This window comes from Petaurus breviceps, unplaced genomic scaffold, assembly GCF_028583685.1.
Source record: "Petaurus breviceps papuanus isolate PSGF00001 unplaced genomic scaffold, PetGlider_PUasm1.0 328, whole genome shotgun sequence".
Taxonomy (NCBI): Eukaryota; Metazoa; Chordata; class Mammalia; order Diprotodontia; family Petauridae; genus Petaurus; species Petaurus breviceps.
In genome coordinates, this window is record NW_027186094.1 from 35,419 (window position 1) to 44,550 (window position 9,132).

Sequence of the window (9,132 nt, forward strand, 5' to 3'; positions counted from 1 at the left end):
CCTTTCAGTCTCTGAGAAAAGAAGCTTTTTGTGTGGTCAGCATCCCCCTCTCTGTGGTTAGGACAATCTTATCTGACTTGTGACAGTAAAGGTCGCCTGATAAGCACCCCAAGCACGTCCTCAGGGTTTGCTGCCCATACAGGTTCTTGGATCTGCTTTGTTAAAGGAAAGCAACTCAAAATGGGTTAACAAGCTTACTTTAATCAGTCAGACATATATCGTTTACCTTGTTCAGGGGAAAAAGGTCAGCACCCCGAACTTCAAAGTATACAGGCAGAATTATCAAGACAGAAACAGATCGAGTAGACAGATTTCCAAACTGTCCAACCATTACATCCATACCAAATCAGCATCTGGGTTTTTCAAAGCCGGGGGGGCCCTGGACAACGGCTTCCCAGAATCCATATCAAATCACAGAACACTTCTCAAAGTGAGCCCCCAAAACAAAGCTACACATCAGGGCTTATATAGCCTTCTCCTGGCTCAGAGAATGTAACAACCTTATTGACCCACTGGCCAATCAAAAAGTATTTACTGAAAAACAAGCCTCCCACCCCCATGTTTCAGGTGCACTTTAGCCTAGGGGTAGGGAAGATCTTCCAAATTTGCATTCCCATTACATTCGGCCCCAAGATCTTCCATGACCATAGCATAAACAATTTACTTTTGAATTAGCTCTGAACATTTCTTAGGTCACATTTTCAAAGTACAGAACTAAAGTTACCAAAGTGGCCACTGGCCCTTAAACAAACACAAAGTACATAGATAGCATTATCACTTCAATTCAAAACAAGAGTTCAAATAAAGTTCTCTGGGGGAGGGGTATCCTTCCCTTCACATAGCTCCAGCCCCTGCCTTCAAGCACAGAGAGGGGGCTGGGCAACAAAACCAACAAGGTGGGGTCCCTGGGGATCCAAGGCACTTCATCCCACCCAACATAGTCACAAGTCCATCCTCCCCCAGGGTCCCAAACTGTGGGATGCAGCCAGGAAACACATTCAGTGCCCCTGCTTTGCTGCTCAGTTCTTATCTTTTCCTGTGGCTGAATTCCGAACTCCTGGGCTCCTTCTCCTCCCGCAGGCAGCAGCCGCTCCTGGCTTCTGCCCAGGTCCTGATGCAGGCAGCTCACCATTCCTGCTCTCAGCTCAGTGAAGTCTGCATGCAGGCCACTCTTCTCTCCTGGTCCATGGCTCCACAGAGTCACAGCTACCACAACTGGGAAACAAACGATTATCCCAGCCCCCATACTTTCCTTTTACTCTACAGATCCTGTTCGTGATGCCATTTTTGTAGCAGCAAGCACCTCAAGCACGTAATCAGGGTTTGCTGCCCATACATGTTCTTGGATCTGCTTTGTTAAAGGAAAGCAACTCAAAATGGGTTAACAAGCTTACTTTAATCAGTCATACATATATCGTTTACCTTGTTCAGGGGCAAAAGGTCAGCACCCCGAACTTCAAAGCATACAAGCAGAATTATCAAGACAGAAACAGATCAAGTAGACAGATTTCCAAACTGTCCAACCATTACATCCATACCAAATCAGCATCTGGGTTTTTCAAAGCCGGGGAGGCCCTGGACAATGGCTTCCCAGAATACAGATAAAATCACAGAACACTTCTCAAAGTGAGCCCCCAGAACAAAGCCTCATGTCAGGGCTTATATAGCCTTCTCCTGGCTCAGAGAATGTAACAATCTTATTGACCCACTGGCCAATCAAAAAGTATTTACTGAGAAACAAGCCTTCCACCCCCATGTTTCAGGTGCACTTTAGCCTAGGGGTAGGGAAGATCTTCCAAATTTGCATTCCCATTACAATCATCTAAAGCCCTAATCACCAGAAGGTCTACCAGGCCTGGGTCCCTAGGCTAGTATCACTGGATGCACTCATCATCTGACAAGGCATTCCTCAGAGATGGAGAGGGTGGTCCTTTTTCACCACTATGGGTGCTGCCGGAGTCCTCAAAGTTCCCAGTGATGAAAGCTCATCTTTCTTTTTCTTTTGCCTTTTGGAGGGCAATTGGGGTTAAGTAACTTGCCCAAGGTTACACAACTAGTTTTTTTGTGTGGGTGTTAAGTGTCTGAGGCCAGAACCGAACTCGGATCCTCCTGACTCTGGGGCCAGTGCTTTACTCACTGTGCCATCTAGCCACCCCTGAAAGCTCATCTTTCTGATGCTGGCCAGTTAAGTGGGTTTTCTCGAGCTCTTGGATACTCAGAGAATTGCCTCTATTAATCCTCCTGACCAATTTGATTCCAAATATGTGGGGCAGCAATGGGACAGGAAATGAGGGGATCTTCCTTATCCCTCTCAGGATCTTGTCCCATTTAATAGTGCCCAAGTGCTCCCATTGGCCACAAAGGGAGTGTTTTCCATGGTGACTCTGTGCCTGTGAATAGGGTCCCTCCAGCTTCACCACAGTTGTCTAATGTGGGCAAGAAGGGCAAGTGGTTTTGGTTTTATGGCTCTTTGGAATGTTTCTGAGTTTCAACAAACAAAATTATTAGGTTTGTTCAATCAATCAGTCAATCAATCCATTCCTTCTTTCGTTTCTTTTCAGCAAATAAAACAATTCCTTCATGTGGACAACCAAATGCATTGCTCTCTTTTTTGGACACACATCTGCAAAATGATGTTTCAAGGACATCCCCTTCCCTCAGGATATTTTATCAGTTTAGAGGGGAAAAAAGAAACATGTTACCTGCAGGGTGGCAGAAAGGTATTCCACCCACCCAGACTAAAATGAAAATTGGATATAATAATAAGAATTATAATAATATATAATGCTTCCTATGTGCTGAACACTTTACAAATAGAAGCTTATTTGATCCTTGAGACAACCATGGGAGATAGGTGTTATCGTTTTCTCTTTGTCACAGACAAGGAAACTGAGGCAAACAGAAGTTCTAAAACTTGCCCAGAATCACACAGCTAATCTGTTTCAAAGGTTGGATTTGCATTCAGTGCTTCATTACTCCAAACCCACTGAGCCACATGGGTTGACTTGTCCATTTATTTTTAATTAACTTTATTTTATTTTAATCTATGGATTAAAATAAGCATTTCTATAACATAGCACAAAACAACAACAAAAGATGATTATCCACAAAACTGCAAATCTCTTGTGTACAACTTGTGTTTTCTTTCAAATATATAATAATGTATATAACTATGTAAAATCATTCTACACATACTTCTATTCATCCATACCTTCCCCAGATGTAAATAGAATCTTCCTTCACATGTCCTTTGTAGCTAATTTGGATATATTTATAATGGTCAAAATGGCTTTTTTCTTAAAGTCTTTTCTAAAGCAATATTGCTGCTGTGGTGTGCAATGTTCTCTTGATTTGTTCATTTTGTTCTTCATTATTTCCATGTTTATCTATAATCATTGAGATCATCATTTCTCATAGTGCAATAGTATTCCTTCACAATTATGTGTCACAACTTGTTCAGCAGTTCCCAAAATGGTGGGCACACCTGCAGCTTCCAGTTCTTTGCCACCACAAAGAAAACTACTATAAACATTTTTAGAACATATAGGTTCTTTGTCTTTTTTCCTTAATCATGTTCAAAAATAAACCAGATAGTGATACTGCTTGGTCAAAGAGTATAGGCGGTTTAATACCTCTTTGGGTATAATTCCAGATTGCTCTCCAAATTAGTTGGATCATTTCATAACTCCTCTAACAATGTATTAGTGTCCCAATTTTTCCACATCCCCTGGAACATTTGTGACTTATCCTTCTATCATTTTAGCTAATCTGTTAGATGTAAAATGATATCTCAAGATTGTTTTAACTTGCATTTCTCCAATCAATAATTATTTAGAGAATTTTTCATATTACTATAAATTATTTTGATTTCTTTGTTAGAATACTGCCTGTTTATATCCTTTGACCATTTATCAATTGGGGAATGATTCATATTTTTACAGATTTGACAAAGTTCTTTATATATTTGAGATATGAGACTTTAATCTGAGAATATATCTATAATTTCCCCCCTCCCCAATTTTCTTCTTTCCTTCTCATCTTGGCTACAATTATTTGTACAAAATCCACTTTGCATTTCACTCTTCTATCTCTAATTTATTCATAAATATTTCACTTATCCATAAGTTTGATAGGTAATATGTTCTATGTTCTCCTACTTTACTTGTAATATTTATCTTTATATCTAGGTCATGTATACATTTTAACATTGTATTGGTAAATGGTGTAAGATATTGGTCTATGCCCAATTTCTTCCACACTGGTTTCCAGTTTTCTCAACAATATTTTTTTTTACCAAATATTGAATTCTCATTCCAAAATCTTAAGTCTTTACACTTGTCAAATACGAGGTTATTATAGTTATTTGCTGCTGTAAATTGCATGTCTATTCTTTTCCATTGATCTAACTTACTACTGCCTAGCAGTACCAGATAGTATGGATAATTTGGATAATAAATATAGTTTTAAGATCTGGTATCGTTAAACCTTTATAACTTACATTTTTATTAGTTCCTTTGACATTCTTGACTTTTTATTCCTCTGATGAATTTTATTATTTTTTTCTAATTCAGTAAAAAAAAAAAGGTAATTTAATTGGTAAAGCATGGAATATCTAAATTAGGTTAGGTAAAACAGTCATTTTTCTCACATTGGACCTTCCTGCTCATGAACAATTAATGTTTCTCTAATTATGTAAGTCTGATTTTGTTTGCCTAACAAGCTTTTTATCATTTTGTTTATGTAATTCCCGAGTTTGTTTTGGCAGGTATACTCTCAGGCATCTTCTACTCTCTAGAGTTATGTAAATGAAGTGAACATAAGTTTCAATCTCTTCTGGCAGGGATTTGTTTGTGAAATATAGGAAGACTGATGATTTCTGGGAATTCACTTTACATCCTGCCATTTTGCTAAAATTAATGTTTCAACTAACTTTTTAGTTGAATCTTTGGAATTTTCCAAGTATGTCATCATATCATCTGCAAAAATAAATCTGTTTATTCACTACATCCCTATTCTGATTCCTTCCGTTTCTTTTCTTCTCATTGCTATTGCTAGGATTTCCAATATAATATCAAATAAGAATGATGATGGTTAGTATTCTTGTTTCATGCCTAATCTTACTAGGAAAGCTTCTAGCTTATACTGATTACAAATAATACCTTCTGACTATTTTAGATAATTTTTTTATCAATTTAAGGAAAAATTCTGTTGTATTTATATTTTCAAGTGTTTTTAATAGAAATTGTATTTTATCAAAAGCTTTTTTATTTTGGGGCTTTTTTGTGTGTTTTGAGGGGGAAGGGCAAGGCAGTTGGGGCTAAGTGATTTGCCCAAGGTCACACAGCTAGTGTTTCAAATGTCTGAGGCTGGATTTGAACTCAGGTCCTCTTGACTCCAGGGCTGGTGCTCTATTGACTGCACCACATAGCTGTCCCCAAAAGCTTTTTCTGCATCTATTGATATAATCACATGATATTTTAATTGTTTTATTATTGATATAATGAGCTATGTTAATAGTTTTCCTTATTTAAACCATCCTTAAATTCCTGGGACAAATCCCAGCTGATCATAATGCATAATCTTTGTAATATGTTGTTGTGATCTTTTAGCTAGTATTTTATTTAAGATTTTTCCATCCATATTCATTAATGAAATTGGTCTATAATTTCAGTTCTCAGTTTTAATTTTAATTTTTTTTTGCTTTTTAAATTTAAATTTAATTTAAATTTTTTTTTTTGCTTTTTTGGAGCAATTAACCAATGGTTTATCTATCTGATATATTGCCAAGTCACTTAACCTCTATAAGCTTTACTTTCTTCAACTGCAGAAGGACTTATTAACAATGCTTCCCTTTTATGGCTATTGTGAGGATCAAGTGAGAAAATATCTGTGAAGTGCTTGGCACATAGTAAGCATTATATTTTGTCATTGTTGTTACTACTTGTCCCCCCTTCCCCTCCTCTCCCCCCCCTCCCTCTCCCTCTTCCACCCCCTTCTCCCCCCCCCCCTCCCCCTCTTCCCCTCCCCCTCCCCCTCCTCTCCCACTACTGCTTTGACTACAGCTACTGTGGCTGCTGCTGCCCCTGCTATTAACAGCAGCAGCAGCAGCAATAGCAAGAGAAAAGCAGTCAAAAGAATCAATGTAGTTATGCTAAGGAACCTGCTGCCTTGGCAGACTCTGGCTTGGTGAACTGGCTCATAAACTCTTTTTATGTGTCAGTCATAGAACCTTTGGCCATTTAATGAAGAGAGTGTAGCCCTTTTCAGAATAATTATTAAATGCATATAAAACATAAGTTTACAAAGGAAACCAATTATATATGTGTAGTGTGTGTGTGTGTGTGTGTGTGTGTGTGTTCATGGCCCTTCTTCTGAGGGACTCCTACTCTAGGAATTAACAACTCAAGAAATGCTCTCTCTCATATATGGAACAAACAGAAAAGCTAGTCTAGCTTCAGCCATAATGTGTTTGCTTTTACTCTAAGTCATCCAGAAGACATAATATATTTGAAGCAAAGGCATTTCCTGAGAGGGGCAGCTAGGTGGTGCAGTGGATAGAACACTGGTCCAGGAGCCAGCAGGACTGGAGTTCAAATCCAGACTCAGACACTTACTAGTTGTGTGACCCCAGGGAAGTCTCAATTTGCCTCAAGCAGCAACAGAAACAGCAATGAAGTCTAGTATCAAAAAATAGCAATGGCACAAATACCCCTACCCAAAATTGGGGCATGCATATCAACAAATGGAAGCATAACCTACAGTGACCTACATGTGGGCACAATCCCATAGGGAACATGGTTAGGACCCATTAATGGATGATCACACATATAGAGAGCATGTGCTCCGGATCACAGATCTGGCAGATTTGTAAGATACTGCTCATGATTTCCTGGAACTATCCTCTCTGGGTTTCCTTCCTAGATGGTGTTACATTCATTCATTCATTCATTCATTCATTCATCTATCTATCTATCTATTTATTTATTTATTTTTTGCACACCTGTTTTTTCCCATTGGTAGTGAAATTTCTGAAACTCCCCCAGATCTCCAGATTTCTCTCTGTCTCTATCTCTCTCTGTCTCTGTCTCTCTGTGTCTGTCCATCTCTCTCTCTCTGTCTCTGTCTCTCTCTCTCTCTGTGTCTGTCCATCTCTCTCTGTCTCTGTGTGTGTGCGTGTGTCTCTCTCCCCCTCCCTCCCTCCCCTTTCTCTCTCCTATTCCCTCTCCCCTCTGTTTCTCTTAGCTGGTCTCTTCTCTACTCTTGTGTCATTCTTTTTTGGAAGATAGGCAGAGCAGTGAATAGAGTGCTGGGTCTAGAGCCAGAAAAATCTAAATTCAAATTTAGCCTCAGACATTTACTAGCTGTATGACCCTACCATGTTTCCCCGATAATAAGACACTGCCTTATTAATTTTTTTGGACAGAAAAACACCAGAGGGCTTATTTTCAGGGGAGGGCTTATTTTAATGAACATTGACAGCAATTTTAATAAACAGGTAAATGTGAACAAAAAAATGTACCTTTATTCAATAAGCAAATCACTGGGGAAGAACAGGATGACGCACTCACTGCTGCAGCTCTGATTGGATGCAGCTCGGAGCGCAGCGTGCGTTTCATGGGGGGGGACGGACGGTGCATACAGAGGGTACTGTAATGTAGCATGTAGCACAGGGGATCACCTTCACTACAGTAGCAATCTCAATAGGGCTTATTTTTGGGGGAGGGCTTATTTTAGAGGAATCTTACACAGTAAGGGGGGGCTTATTTTCGGGATAGGTCTTATTATCGGGGAAACACGGTAAGCAAGGGCTGTTGTGAGGATCAAATGAGATATCATTTGCAAAACACTCAGCAGAGTGCCTGACAAGAGTAGACCCTTAATAAATGCTTGTTCCCTTTTCCTCTCACCCACATTGCCTCTGGCTTTCTGCCACTCTATTTTGAAGAAAGTCATACTGACTTTTTTGTCATGGTCATTTCATTTTCTAAACATTTAATTATCAACTCCAACTAGCAAAAGACCAATTCCAATAGTGATGATGAGGCGACTCTTTTACTTCCCAAGGAAAACACTCTCTATGCACGCATGTTGGTCAGTAGGTGGCATAGCAGAGAGAATGCCAGGCCTAAAGGCAGGAAGACTTATCTTCCTGAGTTCAACTCTGTCCTCAGACACTTAATCCTGTTTGCCTCAGTTCCTCATCTGCAAAATGCTCTGGAAAAGAAAATGACAAAACACTTTAATATCTTTGCCACAAAACTCCAAACGGAGTCATGAAAAGTCAGACACAACAGAAGTGACATGACACCATCCATGATGGGCCCCTTTGTACTTCTCCTACAGATTGTCCTTGCCCTCATCCCAACCCCTAGTCACCAGCTTATTTCTATCCTGGCTTCTCTGATGACTACACACTCACCCATGTCTGCTCCACTTTCTGGCTTTGTGAATATCTTCTAGAATGAGGTTAGGGATGGAAGTCCCATTCATCTGTCCATAGTTGTGAATCTACAATCCAGCCTCATTGGGAAAGTTCGAAGGGCATAATTATTCCTGAGTTCTATCCCCTTTCCCATTCTCCATGATCATTCAAAGGTTACTAACATGGAGTCTGTTATTACATCATTGAGCGCATTCAGTACTTCCTTATAAGTGTCCCAATTATGTCAAGATTATTCATTCTAAATGTCTAGGAATGACAATGCTTTGACAATAATGGGGATAATCCCAACCCTTCAAGAGGGGGATCAGGGAGGATATAACAGAGTCTTGTTTTGCTCCCACAAAAGCTATTGGAAGATAATCAATAGCTGTGCAGAAGCTCTTACTTTACTAAAGCCCTGCCCTTCCTGGAACTAGGTCAATGGCCAGAGGGAACTAGGAAGATGGTGGTGTGGCACACAGCTGACCTTAGAAGAGAAGAGCTCAGGTCAGGTCTCAAGTATCCTCATTACCATGGCTCTGTAATTTAATTATAATCTGCATATATTAAGGGAAATGTAAAATATATAGAAGGAAATAAAGTCAAGAGTATGAGGAATTTGACTAACCTTTGGGAAATTTGAGTATATATATGGAGAGAGAGAGAGAGAGAGAGAAAGAGAGAGAGAGAGAGAGAGAGAGAGAGAGAGA